The 17,496-nt window shown below is 51.6% G+C and overlaps 1 protein-coding gene across 1 annotated transcript in view; it reads right to left on the minus strand.

Annotated features, from left to right (window-relative positions):
• The window catches only part of macf1a (microtubule actin crosslinking factor 1a), a 145,494-nt gene that overhangs the window by 97,705 nt on the left and 30,293 nt on the right, over nucleotides 1-17,496 (minus strand).

Consider the following 17,496-nt stretch of genomic DNA (forward strand, 5'->3'; position numbering starts at 1 on the left):
CAGGTTGTTCCCGACAGGACGCAGTTCTCAGACAAGCCTGCATCATCATGCTTGGGGGGTGAGGTAAAAACCCAAAATAGACCAAGTGAAACAGGGCCTTTATTTTTATTTTTTTTTATAAATACTCTGCCTCCCAACAGCACTGTCACAGCTCCCCTGTTCCAGTAAGACCCTCTCCCACGGGCCTGCTTGTTGTTGACATGGTAGCCTTGACGACGGCTACACAATGGCGGAGCACGTGGGAGAGGTAACACGTTTCACTTCCTCTGGTTGGCACGCGCAGCTACGCAGGGCAGTGATACGCACGCCGGCATGTCACGCAAGCCACGGGAAGCGCTGCCATCCGCTCGGCCCAGTTTCCGCAGCCGGGCTGAGGATCACGCCTCACACCTTACTCTAAGCTTCTCACGCCACGTGCAGCAGTAGCTATTTACTCACGAGCAGACCTGCACTGCAAGGGGCCTAATGTCTGGACCCCTGCAGCATAACCCGCACCCGGACTCTTCATCATAAAGCCACTTCCTTAACCACGATGACATTACAGGAAGTGGCCACCCAACCTGGGTAAGAGAAAGTGACACTTCGGGCAAAACGCAGAATACACAAACTGTAAGGGCCTCCAAAAACCACCCCTCCGGACATGTTTCCCAATCCGTGGTGCATGGTGCATCATGGGAGAAACGCGTGCATGGTGCATCATGGGAGAAACGGACCGCACTCGTGGTTACGCCGCACCATCTCCTCACACAGGCAGTCTGCTTGGCGTTCAGCTGCTGTAACACTAGAGCCAGCTTCTAAATCACGGCAAATATGATATTCTGACAGATGCACTTACAACTGTCCCCTAAACAGCTGAGGGCAGCTGAAGACACACCCGCAAATTCAGACACAGACACAGCTAGAGCAGACACAAATTGCACAGACACTCCGAAACAGAGAGAGGCGCACTGACCTGCGCAGCACATGCGGCTCTGCAGGTGGACGCTGAGGCTGCTCTGGTTATAGTACATCGGCCACATCCTGGCCCCGGATTCGTTGCCCCCTCTCTCTTACTCGCCTTACTGTGGTCTGTCTGCCCCCAGAAAAGCCCAGGGAGCTATGGGAAGGCCGGGTTTGGTTGATACCAGAAGGCCCAGCTGGTTCGCGTTGCCAACGCGCAGGCGCGTGCACACCCCCTGTAGGCAGGAAGTAGCTCCGCGGCGTCTCTGCACACCTGCCGCTCAGACTCAGGCTGGGCGGCTGAATAACCCCCAACCCCCCACCCCCCCCAGCTAGCAGATCACAGATCGCGTCTCTCTCACTCACTCTCGTCTTCTGACTCGCTTTTGCCCTCCGCTACCGTTCAGGACCGCCCACCACACCCCCCCTACCAGCTCCTCAGTCACACATGTGCGTCAAAGCTAGGATCCTCCCACTAACTAAGACCCGCCCCCTCTCCCCTCTCCCCTCGTGCTCCTTCTTGCCACCTCAATGACAGTCAGAGAATGCCCTGTTTGTGCTTCTCCCCATCCAAAGATCAGACTCTCAGAGTGGCGAGAGTCACTCCCGGTTGTACGAAAGCAGGTCAAAGGTGAGATCAGGTGTCCAGGCCGGCTGGGAGGGAAAAGGGGACCTGGAAAAGGAACGCCAGGAAGTCAGATGACGAATGCTGGGAGTCTCCCCAAAAAGCCCGGTAGTAAAAGGAGCCATTGCAGGCCGTCTATGTTAAGCACTCGAGTCCTCAGATCAAGGCCAAAAGTCTAAAGACCAAAGTAGCAGAGCGGCCAGCGGCCAGAATCACATGGCTGTCCGTGAACAGGGCATCCATGCGGTGTCGGATTCAGCCATGAGACGCCGTGACACAGGCTGCTGCTTGGAGATGCTGTGGGCCCAGAGGGGCCAGTGTCAATCCAGATCCAGAATGAAGCAGTCAAGAGGATCAGATGATAATTACTAGTGCCCGCGTCCTGCTTGCCTTCCTGTGGCTCAAAGGATGGAATGAAAGTGAAAGCAAAATGTGTTTATGACTGGCGATGCTGTGTAGGGATTCTGAGTCCCGGGAAGTAGGGTCCCTTTCCCAGCAGCAGGATTAACGAAAGCAGCTCACAGGGTCTGAGACACAGTGGAAAAAAAACCGTACAGAGGGAGTGTGGGGAGCAGGGGGGTGGGGTCACGTTTACCAAAGCCAACTGGATTCCAGCCTCTGATCGTGTCCAGTCCTGTCTTCATTCACCCATGCCGAGACTAAAAAGGGTATCGAGCAGTGATAGAGCAGCACAGTGCTCTGCGACCTCTGCCGAATTCCAAACGCAGCCCTCATGCGTAGTACGGCCCAAACAGATGGGTCAGCGAACACTGACAGGGTCCCCCAGAACGAGGACTAGCATCGCCTTAGGAAGCAGTAGCCAGGAATACCCGTCGTGCACGAGCTGCACCTCAGTAGGCTACGCAAGAGGATTAGCGCCGTGACCTCATCAGCGGTGCACACCCCCGCCCCGCCTCGCTCCAGCCCACCACACGCCGTCCACGGACACCGCAGCCCCTTCGGCCCTGCCTCTGCAGCCCCCGTCCTGGGACAGATGTGAGCTCACGCAGGCCCTCTTCAGCTCCTCTTCTACCCCTGGTTCTCCTCTGCTCTCCCTCTTTCTGCCGTGTTCCCGCCCGTTCTGTGTCGTGAGTGTGAAAGGCGTCCCACCACAGGATGGCTATAAATACACCTGCAAAGCTGCGCGCACACACACTCTCTCACACACACTTACACACTGCCCTCCCTTATTAGCGGCTAATCTGCTCTCTCTCCTCCCTGCCCATGCCCATGTCCTGCACTGCCCCATGCCCTCTCTCTCTCTCTCTCTCTCTTTCTCTCTCCCTCTACCCCCCCATCAGAAGCACCATCCACAGACTGGCACAGCTCTTCCATCCTTCTCCTTCACTCCCTCCATCCTCTCTCAGTGTCTTTGTCATCAACCCCGCTGAGTGCCCGGAAACAGAGACAAAGTGTTCTATCCACCGAAAAGGGGGCAGAGATCTGGGGACCATCCAACCAGGAGGCAGACGTTTGACCCCTGGACTGCCTTCCCTGAACCCACTGCCACAAGTTCATACTCCACAAGACGATGCTCTGAAAACTGTGTTAGATGAGGGACATCTGAGAAAATCAGTCCACCGAGAAGGCTGACCTGTAGCCATCTACCAACATCCCACATTCATAATCCGTCAGCTAAAGACCATATTTGACCATTCAGTAAACCCACATATGAGTTTTTTCATGTTTTACCATCAAAAATGACATCTTGCCAGCCAGCCAGCATGGTCCAGTGATGGAATTTGTAACTCATCAACGGCCGTTTCGGCGCTAGGCGGAATCATCACGCGATTCTTAAAGCAAGTTCGTCGACCAGCTGCTAAAACCTGCCCCACGACACAGGCACAGTGCAGGTAAACCTCGAAGCAATCTCGCATTTCCTGCATATTAGCACAAGCGCTCATAACTGCACAAAAGCTCTGGTGTTTAGGGATTGATCCTATTTGACCGATTATGTCCTAACTAGGCCAAGCACTAATCACTAGCTTATGATAACCAGCAGCAAAGCTGCTTTTCTCTGTCACCAACTCAGCCCACAGGCACAAATTGCAGCCAAATAATGCAGTTTGCCGTAAACTTGCCGTGAAGAGGTTTGCACATTTTTAGTGAACTGGAAGGTACTGGGGCAGCGGCTATGAAATGGTGTGTCTGTAAATCACTTGCGTGTGTATGTGCATGTGCATGCATATGTGACCTAGAATGGACTGGCATCCCATCCAGGGTGTCCCCAGCCTCATGCCCTATTCTTCTAGGCATGAGCTCCAGGATTCCCATAATGCTGTGCTGGATGGATGGACAGATAGTGTGTTCATCAGACAGCTCATCATAGCCAGGATGCCAAAGTGGGCATCACACATGGCAGAGCCGAGACTACTGCCAGTTCAAGTCCCAGCATCTGGACACTTATGCATGGTCTTTAACCTGAATTACCGCAGCAAAAACATCTCAGTCTACAGAAGAGCAAAACCTGGAAATGACGTCAGCTGACCAGCAAGGTGAAGTTGTTAGGTCAGCTTCCCTGTGCAAAAGGCACCGGCAGTAAACCAGTGAGAAAGCGGAACCGGCCACTCTAATCTGAGAAAGGGTCACGCCAGAACCAGGCCAACGTTAAGGCCTCATAGCCCAGAAAGGTGGAAATTCAGCATGTATGCGAAATTCAGTGGATGGCAGGCTGATTCACAGTCCCAGCCTCAATAAAACAGATGAGGATTCAGACCACCTGGCAGAGACGGCCTTCAGGAAAGCTTGGAGCACGTGCTCTTACATGCCGATGGGGTGAGAGAAGTGCTGTCCAGCAAGGGGCTGAGGGCTCGAACCAATGCTAAGAGCCAAAGTCCCTCAGAAGCAGCTTGTGTGAGCCTGGCTCCCCTTAGAGGGAAACTGCGAAGTAGGGTCAAATCAGGGCGAGTCCGGGGGGGCTGGATCCAGCCAGCTTCCTCACAGAGAGCTTCATACAAACCCTTTGGCTGCATCAACAGGCAACTGCATCTATGGGCATAACCCTAATCCCAACTATGACAACCCTAACCCCCACCTGACCTTTGACCTTAACCGTAATAAACCAAACAAAATACAAGACTTTGGGTATTTTTAGTTTTTTGATTGCAGTCACAGACTTTTATGAAATTGAGGTTATTCTTGGGAGACCAAAAAAATGTAAAAGGTTACAGATTCTTAACACATTGTGGGGAAATAATCTGGTTCTCACTAGGTAATAATTACAAAAACACACACACACACACACACACACACACACACACGCACACACGCACACACGCACACACGCACACACAGAGCGGCCCCAAAGATCTGGCCCAGAATCACATTCCAGTTATTACAGAATGCCGTAATGCGACCTCCAGGCCAGTGGGGGGCTCCTGTCCTCTGCCCGTACAGCGTCAGAGGGACAAGCACTACTGCCACAGCATACATTACAGAGCCTGGGAAGTCTCAGCATAGCAGCGAAGCAGCTCATAATCACCTGTGTATAACTAGGAAGCTGATTAACGGTCATGGCGTGCTGATTTGTGGCATGCGGGCTGGAATATCAATCTTAATCCACTTGACGCTCGGCCTTCCAGTGGCCTCCCTCTTTTTCCAATCGGGCTCCAAGTTAAGAGCCCAGCGTGCCGGGCCTTCCACTCAAGGCCGTCAGCCCCCGCAGCACGTCAGCCTCCTTATTTTATTCATCTGACAGTCCAGGAATAAAACAAAAGCCAGGCCAACCCCCTGTTCCAGCTGCGGCAGGAGACGCCGTCACACTGTTACCATCCGGCATGTGCAAGTTCACTGGAACCCTGGGCGGCCCCACCCAGTTCCACTCAGAACTGGGACGGCACTGTGCCGACACCCCTGCAGGCAGTTTGGCTGAAAAAAGCATGTGTTCCATGTGCCTGTGTATACAGTACATGACACATGTCATCTTTATGATGGAATTCCTCCAACTGGGATATATTTTTATGTGACATTGCGAGGTCCATTTTGTAAGACGCACCACTGCCAACGAAACAGACTTCAGTATGAAACAGTGTAGCAAACCGAAATGACCCCCCCCCGGCATGCTACAGAGACTGGGCCCAGCAAGCACTGATGAGTCAGGCACAGAGAACCAGGTGCTGGAAGCCTAAAACTCAGCAACCTTGGCTGTAATGTTACTGACATTAGACATGATTGGTGTCATCGATTCAGGACGTCCTGGAAGCCAAAAGCGGGCAGGCCTGATCATTCTGACCCAACCACAATGTAGACGATCTCGGCCACATACTTCTTTATGAATATTAATATACATGTTTCCACGCAGAAACAGTTTGTGTGGCTCAGACCACAAAGAGCAGCCTCGAAAAGCTACAATCAAGCGGCTACAAAGGACTGGAAATGTGGGCCAGCTCAAAAAAATCTATATGCATAATCAATTCATCCGCCATAGCCGGTGCAGTGTCAAAGTAGGTAAAGGTCGAAGTGGGTAAATGTATACAGACCATCTTAACAGATCAGTACACAGACCTCCTCAACACACCACGTACCTGAGAGTCTGGCGTGCCGTCGGCGATACAGCCACACTCCTGCGACCGTGAGGATGTGCACGGCGATAACAAGGAGCGGGGTGTACAGTATGGACTCTGGGGCGTCCATGACGGCCGTGGCACCGGTACAGACCTGTCTTCACCACGCGCGCAAGTTTACTCTTACAGCAGGGAAGTCAGCCCACTAGTTTCAATCTCAAAACCAGGTAGAGATTAAAGGAGGCAAAATCAAAAAAAAAAAAAAAAAAACTGAAAAGGAAAAAAAAAAAAGAAGATGACGGTAACCACACGACACGATTTGCTCAGATATCTCCTCTCTCTCTCTCTCTCTCTCTCTGCAAACCCACAGTGGGACCCATCCGTCTGTCTCTGTCCGTCCCCGGGAATCTGTCCACTTGTCCTCACATGTTACTAGTATCCCTCCATCCTTCCTATCCTGCTCTGCCCTCCTGTGAAGGCTTTGCTCCCTCTCTTTTCGCTCCTCTTCAACCTTCTTTCCCCCCTGACAGAGTGGGGTTGAGCAGAGCACCCGGCCGGCCTCCTCTCAGATGTCCCAGCCCCTCTCCTTCTCGCCACCCCCCCAACCCCAACACCCTTACATCGAATTCCTTTCCCGTGAAACAAGTCTGCAATTTTTAGCGACCGCTCTGCGCACCATTATAATAAAGTAAATAATTTTTTAAAAAGAGAGCACGTGGGAGGGCTGGCAAAGGGAGGGGGGGGCTCCTGGCCTCTGCTGGTGACCCCAGAACACCCGCTTCCCACAGCTGGGTCCACGTGGTGTGTGAGCGCTGGTGGCTGGTGTCTGGGTGCCCACATGCTCCTGCCCCCGTTGCTATGACTGCGTCTGTGTTTATATCTGTATTTATCGACTGCTGACGGGGATTCACAACCCGCTCTTGCGCCTATGTTCGGCTAGTAGTCGCTATGCAGGGGGTGTGTGTTGCATACCTGCACCATTGCTAACCACGCTCCGTCAAGTGGAAGAAGCCAGATGAAGCCGTGTGTGTCTGTGTCAGCCCAGTGAGTCAAAACTGATGCGAGGCTGGGGGCCTTCCTTAGCCACACCAGGGGGCTCTCTGTCTGAACTGCACCATTATTGTAAAAATGGCACAGCAAGTTGCATTTCAGATATGGAGAATCTGTCTGTGGGGGTTTAAAGTTCGTTGTTTGGGTTCACCAATCTGAAGAGAGATGCCGCGGAGCCGCAGAAAGTTCCAGTGAGACGGCTCACGGCCTCTGCGGTGAAGCAGGATGACCCCCGCGATCGCACAGGCACAGCTTGGGCCATTTTGGGCCAGCTTGGGCCATTTCACAAAGAGGAAGTCCCTACTGAGCGGCAGCCCTCATAAGGCTACGCCCACCTTCCGGATATTCTGATTGGCTGACGAGGGTGAGCTCTCCATTTCGGGAAAGCAAGAAGAGGCGTGGGGGGGGGGGGCAGCCAAGCAGACAGGAGGCCAGCCTGCTCAGCACTGCCATCGCTTTCACTGATCACTCGTCGATTCAGTCCCCCCTCATACTCCCCACACTCAAAGGGTCAGGACCATATGCCCACCAGCCATCAAAGGGCCAGAGCAAGCTAACTGAGGGTTTATAACCTGCTCCAGGACTGAGCCGGTGATGTGGGCTTGGTTCGGGCTGGTACTGCTTTTGACTGACTGGGCCGTGAGGAAGAAAAATGGCCAAACCGGTTTTGTGCCAAGCCACTTTAAAGAAACACGAGGCTGGGCTTCTGTCATAAGCTCTGTGGGAGACACAGGAAGTCTCCCTCATCCTCTCTCTCCATTCACACAACCCTAGCACCCCCCCCCCCCCCGCCCCGCCGCTGGTCCGCCAGCAGGGCATGAACTCCGATGATCCCACACCACAGCCGCCCAAAATGGGCACAATACCGCCACACAGTCCTCCTTCACTCCATGTCACGCTCTCTGTCTCTCGCCTACACACACACAGACACACACACAGACACATGCACAGACGCAAGCATATACACAGATGCACACACACAGACATGCCGACAGCTGCGTGACCCTGCACTGCCTCCACCATCCTTCCTCTGCATCCTTGGACTGAAGCCAGAACCGAATTCCAGCATCTGATCCCATACGGGTCGCGACCTACAGCAGGCCGAAGACGTGCTGGGTACCGGCCTCCAGGAAGCTGAGGGGGGGCTGTTCCCTGACCTCTGGCCGGGGTGGGGGGGGGGGGGGGGGGTGAGCCAGCAGGTTTGGAAGGTAATTCACATATGAGGCATGTGAATACTTAATAAAAAACAGGAAGAGAAAGGCAGGTGTTTTATAAGATCTTGGTGTTTTATAATCTCCCTACACGAAATGTCAGCAAAAAAACCCTTGAACATGCTCAAAGCATCACAGATATCAATGCAAAACCACATGTCATAGAAAGGGGGCGCCAAATGCCCATAGACACAAGCATGGAGCTCAAAGCCGACTAGCATACAACCCATGAGCTTGAGACAGAATCCACAGGAGTGTGCTGGATTTGGGGGGGAGGGGGGGGGGGGGCTTCCGGTCATGTGCTTTTGGTTAACCTCCATGAGGAACACGACACCGGAATATCAAAGGCTCATTCAGAGGACACATTTAGAGTGACAGAAAAACCCAAGAAAGTATCCAGGCATCACCAATCATACCCAGACGAAGGGAGCACCAGCCAAAGCTGTGTGGAGAAGGTGTTAAGAGGTGGTGGAAGCTCCGCCCAGCCACCCAGCCACCCTCCCCCCCCGGCAGATCTCAGACACAGTTAAGGGCAGCGGCATTCTACAGGCTCACTGGCCGGACGACTGCTACAGACCATAAAGAAGCTCAATCCTGACAGGCTGAGCAAACATGATGCTAAGCGGACCCAGGGGTGTCCTCCAGCAATCAGAGCAGGATATTGAACTGTGGACTAACAGCACCCGGGACGGGAGGGTAGGAGAGGAGAGCGCAGAGACACTCATGGGGAGAACAGAGGAGTGCCCTCCAGAGTGGAGGCAGGACGACACTTGGGTGTAAGAATTACTGGTGAATTAATACCATATTAAGAACCATAGAGACACTAGCACAGCACAGCTTCGAGCCACAGAACAAGCCACAGGGACTGAGGCATTTCCCGGAATGCAGCTTTCTACTGGCAAGGCACTGTGGGAAGGCAGAGGACACAGTGGGGTGGGCCAGGTCTTAGGATGTCAGGACCAAGGCACCTGATTCCATTGAATGTCCCACGGCGTGGTAAGGAAGAGCTCAAGGGGCAGCGTGGAAAAGGGGGGCCCTCCATCTTTGTGTGTCGTAGGCAGGCCCCCTCAAAGGCAGGTTAATAACAGAGAAGGGAGAGCAGAGAGTCAGAAAGAGATGATCAGGAGGAGGAAAAAATAGGAAGGAATTTTTAGGTGGGGGGGAAGCCAAAGAAAGATAAACAGAGGGAGAACACACAGCCCACACAGAACACACAGGCCCTGAAGCTGTTCTCGTCACCGTGGCAATATTTCAGCATTGGCCACACCCCCACAGCCAGGGAGACAGTGTCTGATGCCATGATCAAGACACGGGAAAAGAGTCCTTAATGCTGCCACATCACCACCCAGCTCTGCTGCTGCTCTGAGCTCAGACCTGAGGCCCGGGGGCAGATTTACTGCTGATGAATGCTTGGTGCAGGCCTGAACGGAGGAGGCCCATTTACAGGCCCAGGCTCAGGCCCATTTACAGGCTCCACTGAGTCAGACCCAGGTAAGGTTCAAGTAAGGTGCTTTTTTAAGATCTGGGCCCAGGTAAGGCCCAAGTCAGGCGGCACTCTGATTCAGACCCAGGTGCATGCCTAAGTCAGGATAATTTACAGTTCTGGGCCCGATTCAGGTCCGGGTAGGTACTCAGGGTAGATACCCAGGGTAGGTGCCAACACGCCGTTCATGCCGCATTACAGCACGCAGCCATCTGAGTGTATCACTGAACGGTGTTAAGCCGCTCAGCAGAAACCTACCAGCAGCTGCTGCCCCTTTGCTCAGCCTCAGTACCTTCTTAAAGGTACAGGAGCGGCACTCCTACACCGCTGCTACGCCGTTAGGGATCTGGACAGGCAACCAAAGGGTCCAAACAATCAGGAACAGGAACTGGAGCAAAATGGGAGCTAGCAGGCTGAGCAGCTGGGGTAACAGGGTCCAGTACAGCCCCCCCGGACCTATTACGGTGTAATCCACTTTGAACGAGATTCAGATGCTGCCCTAGACCAAGGTGGCCTCCTGTGTAGTCCGGCTTGCACCACAAGTCCACTGTGTGTGTGTGTGTGTGTGTGTGTGTGTGTGTGTCAGAGGCTGCACGGCCTTGACGCACTGGCGAAGCAGCACCATCAGCACAATGCAGACAAAGGCCTTCCCTTCGCAAGCACTTTCCCAAAAGATGCACCTTCACCCCAAAAATTCAGCCAGATACATTTTATTTGAGCGAGCAGGGAACGTGCGCTTGGCCAGCACCTCTTGCAGGCCAGCAACATTATCCAGGGAAGGGGGGACGCCACTGTTATTACACACACCCTTGCTTTATTTCCCAGGAGTGACATCGTCGGGCTAATTGCTTTAGTTACTCGAGCACTGGACACCCGAAAGAAGAAAGAATAAAGAGGGTGTGTAGGGGGCTGGGGGCAGCTTTAATCTAACCCCATCAAATCACATCATGTAGCTTCTTGCCCCCCCCCCCCCACCCCAATTCCCCATTTCCACAATTCATGAGCTTTCATTGGCAGGAGGCTGAGACTACCAAATGAAAGCAACAGCAATTGTACCAGTGACATTCTCTCACTCCCTCTCCCAGCCCCCTCTAAACAGACCACAGGCGCTGCAAAATTTACCCCCCACCAGTCATCCCACTGTCTCACACGAGTGGAACGGGAAAAGGAAAAGGGGTATCTTTGTGTGTGTGTGTGTGTGTGTGTGTGTGTGTGTGTGTGTGTGTGGGGGGGGGGGGGGGGTGTCCACATGCCATGGGTAAGAAGGAAGCAAAGAAGAAAGATGCCGTCTCTCAGAGGGAGCAGGAAAAGCAGCAGACCATACTGCCACACCCACCAGCTGCTGGCTGGCTGGCCAAGACCCCGAGTCACATGAAGGACAGTACAAGACGTGTGTCAGAAGAAACTAGCTGAGCCGATCAAGTTGCCAAGTCACAAAGACAACCGGGAACAGTCAGACAGAACCAACCGACTAGACAAGGGACCCAGACTGAACTAGCCGAAGTGATGGTCGATCAGACCCAAGGAAGGCAGAAACTGCTTCCATGTCGTCAATTAAAAGTCATATTTTACCTGTACAATCAAGTCCTTAAGGTGAAGTGAGTCAAATTAGCCTCATATTAGCATTTGCCCATTCATTATCAATGTCAATGAATATTATGCTAACGATTTATCATACACTGTTAAATGTGTGATTCTCAGCAGCCAGTATCACAGTCTAATTCCAATTTAAGTTGAACCACAGTGACAAAGAGAAGTGACAGTGAGAGGAGAGAGGGAGGCAGAGGCGACTGGCGACAAAGTGACAGCGCCAGACACTTCTTTGTGACAGGATGTAACGGTGACAGTGACTCAAGATGACCAGTAGATGACCACAGGATGACATCCGAGTCTCAGCCCACTGCAGACAGATAGACAGCCACCATGCTGCCATGTGCTGGAGAAAAGCTACACACTGCAGAAATGAGGAACAGATCAGACCTGTGAGAAATAGTTACCAGTTGATAAGTGTATTTCATTTCACTGCAAGGCGGCTTCAGTCAAATCTATTCTTTGCTTACAGTGAAGACATTTTCCTTGCTCATTCGTCCTCTGTTTTGACCCAATGTCCAAGACTTCGCCCACACTCAAGAGTCTTAACTCGGCATCAGACAATAGGTGGTCTTCTTCAGTGCTGCATAATTAGTACTGCCGCTGCCGAGGCCTCTAATCACCCAGCCACTATGATCTTGCCATCTTTAAGAGCAAGACATCCTGCACCCAAGAGGCCGGCAAGCTGCCCAGAGCCACTAAAACGCACAGCAGTTACAGAACCAGGGGCAAGTCTGAGTTTTGGAAGGATACATCATTCCAGGTACAAGAGAATCATTTTACTATATCAGTAAAAGCATGGTGTTATCCTTTATGTTCAATATGTCACATATGGAAAAAGCACTGAAGTTTGCAGTGGAACTAAAATCCAAAAGGGGCGCTGTTCTTCCACTGGGGAAAGAACTCGGGTTTGCTGCAGGGGTCCCATCGAAGCTGCTGCCTTGTTATTCCTGAGGTCCACGTGGGGCGGCCACACCCAGCTTGTGTATGAGATATACTGAGCACAGTGCTTATCGAGCCCTCGCACACTTCAGTTGGCTGAGGGGGGGCGTGGCTCCCGACGCAACCGCCATCCGTACAGCCTGTAACGGCACAGCGCTAACATACAATGCCCTCAGGATGCCCGGCATCTCTGTGAACCTTCACCACTCGCCCAGCGCACCTGATCGCCCGTCCTAGGACCAGTCCACTCGTGATTCCCCTCATGGTGCAGAGAGCCGGCCTTCAGCATCTCTGTTACAGGGTGGAGTTTCCCCGAGGCCTACAGCTTTAGCATGGACGTAGTTATGGAGTGATACAGTCATATTCAGCATGAATAAATATCGACTGCGAATACATAGAGCAACACAAGTACCACCACTAAAAAACAAACAAGTCAATGTAGAATCAGTAGCACTACAACCTATCTTTAAATAGTGGCTAAAGCGAACGCGGTCAGCAGCAGCATTGAGGCCGGCTGAGTTCGCTGGGAAATTGGGCCCTGAGACAGTCACCGTGCTGACCTCTTTTCTCACTGAGCATCCTCCCAATAAAACAGTACCTGCCCACCCCCACCCCCATCACTGTCCTCTGCTCCTTCTGGATACCTAAAAGGTGATTGTGGTCCCCTGATAGACTGTCTGTTCATCCCCACTGGACAGCACTACCAAGTGGCTTACTTTTAGCCAAACGGTGGCATTTGCTCGACACTATCACCAAAACCTCAATACAGCCATAAGCTAGATGTCAGACAAAATGAACTGCCAACAAAAGAAGAATTTCCTACTGATACATTAATAACACAGTGCATTGATTAGTGGCAGGGCTAGCTGGCAGCCAGAGCACAAACGTAAATTTTATTTTGTATATAATTTACAATACTGAGCTATACACTAGACCAGCATTTCCCAGTCCGGTCCTCAGGGACCCACAGACAGTCCACAGTTTTGCTCCCTCCCAGCTCAGCAAAAATGTGGCCTATCTGTGGGCCTTATGGACTGGATTGGGCAACACTGCACTAGACAAGCCGGGGTGGGGCTCGAGCTTCAGCTGACTTTCATGACAGGAGGCGGTTCGGACTGGACACCTGGTCCTGTTCAGAACTGTCATCGTGCAAGGTCAGCCCCTAACTGGCCCCACCCTCTTCCCCACCACAGCAGCTACACCGCGGTCCAGCCACCTCCATCAAGATGCAAACCGTGCCCACGCAACGATCCCAGAGTGCCCCCGGGGGAATCACAAGACAGTAACGCCCACACACATCTGTACACACTGACAACTGCAGATGTTCACACCTTAAGCGAGAACCATTAAAACCTGAAACAAAACACAGATGGATGTGGAGCCACAAGGCTGGAGCCCTCAGGCTGCTGAGACACGCCCACTTCTACAGGGCCGAAATAAACAGAGCGCGTGCTTTAAGTTTTGTTTGGACGTTTCTATGGACCCTTTTACCGCCACTGACCCAGAACAAACTGAAGCCAAGTGAAACCAAAGCAAGCCAGATTTGTTTATTCACCGTAACGAGGAGTGCAGACCTAGCCGTCAACAACGTGATGGGACACGGAAAAAAAAAGAAACACACAGCAGCTACAGGGCAGCCTGGGAAAGTGATCAGTGGATGCAGGAACAGCAGGCAAACACAGCAGGAACAAACCTAAGATCTACAGGCGAACCTCAATGAAAATTAAACGGAAACCGAATAGGGCGTGGCCTATCTAGCCAAGACCTGTACTTATCTCAGGTGAAAAAAGTGATATCTTGTTGAAAAACGGTTACAGTGTAGCCAGATGAAAAAGTGCACAGTACTGCGAATAGGAAAAGACCTACCAACCTTCAGTAGAAGCAGAAATCTTGAAGAGAAGATGGGGATGGATAGGGCATACCCTCCGCAAACCACAAACCAACATCACCAGACAGCTCTCAGATGGAACCCCCAAGGCAAGCGGAAGAGACGCCGTCCAAGAAACACCTGGAGACGAGACTCGAGGCAGAAATGACAAGGATGGGCTACACCTGGAGTCAACTAGAAAGAATGGCCCAGGACAGAAACCTCTGGAGATCTACCTTTGGCGGCCCATACCCCGGAAGGGGTGGAGGGCGAAAAATGAAAATGAAATGACTGCGAATTGTGCCACAAACACGAAGCACTTTCCACTTCGAGCTGAGGATCCAAAACAGACTGAAATACTCCAATATTCCTCTGACTACCCTAAACAGGGTTTCATGACCTGATGGTTCCTGGCGAGGAGCGTGTTTGAAATGTTCAAGGCCTGGTCACCCTTCTGTCAATCTTGAGATGAAGCACAAAACAGAAGCACAAACCTTTGTTCTTTGGCTTGCAGACTAAAATATAACAATTGTCGCAGAGTGTGATACACGGACTTGGGGATTCCCAGGGGGATTTTCCCGGGTCAGAGGTCAGGGCGGGTCCAAAGTTAGGCAGGGAGTGCCAGCAGGCCCCAGGGGACCCAATATTAGACCACAAATGTGTCAGCTACTCAGGCCCTGGCACTGACCTCGAGGAACAGAGCCAAGGTCAGGGCCGAGTGGCCCTACAAGAGGAGTGACATGCAGGAGCAAATGTACACAACTGTGGGGGGGGGGGGAGACTGGAACTAGTCACGATTATGATGCCCTGGGGGAGGCAGAAAGGGCATGAGCATGCAGACATGAGATATTCTCCAGAGACAGGTGCCACTAGCAGGTCAGCCCTGCTGGTCTCTCCCAACGGCACCTCATAGCCAAACCACAGCAGGTGTGCAGCTCCTATAACCTCCACACACTCGCTAGAACAGACAGACCCACCACCTACCGTCACACACCCCATCCCAGATACTGATTCGGATGGAGCACCACCGGACCAGTCAGGGAGTGGTGGGATTCAGCACATGGCCACTCAGAGCATACAATTAGATAAGCAGGCTCCGCACCATGTGCTAATTTTTCACAAGCCCCAGTTATGCTTGGACAACAGGCTCAGTGTCTGAGTCCAAATGTGAGAGATTAGCTGGGACTTCAGAGGGTACTCTGAAGCTTTTAAACATCCACCCTGTGACTGCTGATTGCATTAGAACAGCCTAAGAAAGTCTGTAACCTGTCAGTTAAAACAGACTTCTAAAACCCAGCATGAATCTGCAGGTTATCAGAGCAGTGTGTCTTACAGTGCTCTACCTTCAGCAATGGAGCACTTACAGACCCAACACCACTGACACACAGGTGTTCAGTGCAATCACACATACACACACTGACACACACCGCCCTACACCCAGGAAACGGTGATAAGCAACTCCCTTTAAGCAAATCATGGGCAGGGTGGTCGGTGGAAATGCATCGAACACTCAGAGCTATGCCTACTGACAGAAAGAAAAGCACCCAGTTGGACTTTCATTATTGTATATATATATTTTTAAGACTGAGTACGAGTACCGATGCTCACTTTCTGGTACTCACCAATACCGATACCAATTAGAGCTGCGCAATGTCTAAAAAATAGAAAGAACTATATTAATTTAGAAATACTGGGATAAACAATAATATTGGAACCCCCCCCCCCACATCACAGAAAAAATAAAAGCCTGAGTAAAATGATATACAGACAATCTGCTAAACCATCGCTGTTATGCCCTGCCACCCAATTGTGCCCGAACAATACTGGATAAGAGCTTCTGTGATTTTCTCCACACAGTTTATTGTTTGACATCATCTCTCTCTGTGCCAGTGTTAGCTGCATGTTTGGCTGTTGCAGTGTGTTGCTCCTGGTGGCACTTTCATCATACTCACTCTTATGTTTAGTTTTTAGATGTTTAATCAGATTATTTGTGTTGTATGAACCTGACTTCCTACCTTTTCCTGATAGTTTAGTAGAGCAGTTTGCAGTCTGTTATACTTTGAATTTCGCTCTTAACTTCAAAGTATTTCCATACTGCAGATATTTTGTCCTATTTATTTTGCTCATATCGTTGATACATCATTACGTGATATTGGTTACTGGCATCATCACACTATCATCACGATAACGGACCCGAAACCAATACTATGCTATGTGCATCATTTCTGAGAAAGTGGGGTCAGAGTGTCCCTAGAGTAAATGGGTGTTAGCGGCTTTGGTCAATGATCCAACCATGATGTCACTGGGATTTGAACCAGTGCCCTTCCGATCACAGACATAGCATCGTAACCCACTGAGCCACACACAAACACACAAAACACACACACACAATCTCTCTCTCTCTCTCACTGTCAGACCGACAGATACAGACATACAGTGGCCTCTCACAGAAACCATAAGTGACAGGTGACAGGCAGCCGCTCAACAGACAAAAGGTTCAAACCCAGACGTCTGTCCTGTAAGCAGAGCTCCCTATAACCTCCCCCCCCACCCGCTCTGGGCTCGATCCCCCCTTGGCAGCTGCTCCCCCACACCCCCTACAATCCCCCACAACCAATTCCCACAGACAGTATCGCGGCAAACTGAGACCCCCCAACCCAGTCCACTAAGTACAACACAGTAATGGAGGGCACAATGGAAATGCCTGTCCCCCACCCACCTATGCGAGGCCAGTCCACCAAGAACCTTCACTCACAGCTGAGGAACAGGGGTCCAGGACCCCACAGAGAAAAGTGGGCCACTCATTTACACTGTGCAACTGAATAATCACTCAAGTCGAAAGACACCAACCTCTCTTATCACTGAGATCCTGCAGGAACTGCCTGTATGCAGCAGAGGAATCCATAACACCCAGAGAAGGGGGTGCGAAAAGCAAGAGAAAGAGAAAGAAAGAACAGACAGAGGAGGGGACAAGCAGAACAGGGGCAACAACAGAATGAAAACAGACTGAAGGGAAAGGAGGAGTAAAAGAGAAAGGAGTAAAATAAATATACAGATCAATAAATAAGGAATTAAGGAGGATCAACAGCAAAGGCCATTAGGTGAAGAGGGCCATCTTCAGGCTGAATAATCCCCAAAGTGAAGCTTCTTCCGGCAATGTCCTGCGCGCTTCCCAATTCTCCAGGCGTCCCACTCTGACCGGCGCTCCCAGCAGCACTGAGGCAGTGCAGCACAACAGGAGAGGCCAGCTGGACTTTGCCCGCTGAACAGCTGATGTCACGGCTGAG

The sequence above is a fragment of the Brienomyrus brachyistius genome, chromosome 23, assembly GCF_023856365.1.
Source record: "Brienomyrus brachyistius isolate T26 chromosome 23, BBRACH_0.4, whole genome shotgun sequence".
NCBI lineage: Eukaryota > Metazoa > Chordata > Actinopteri > Osteoglossiformes > Mormyridae > Brienomyrus > Brienomyrus brachyistius.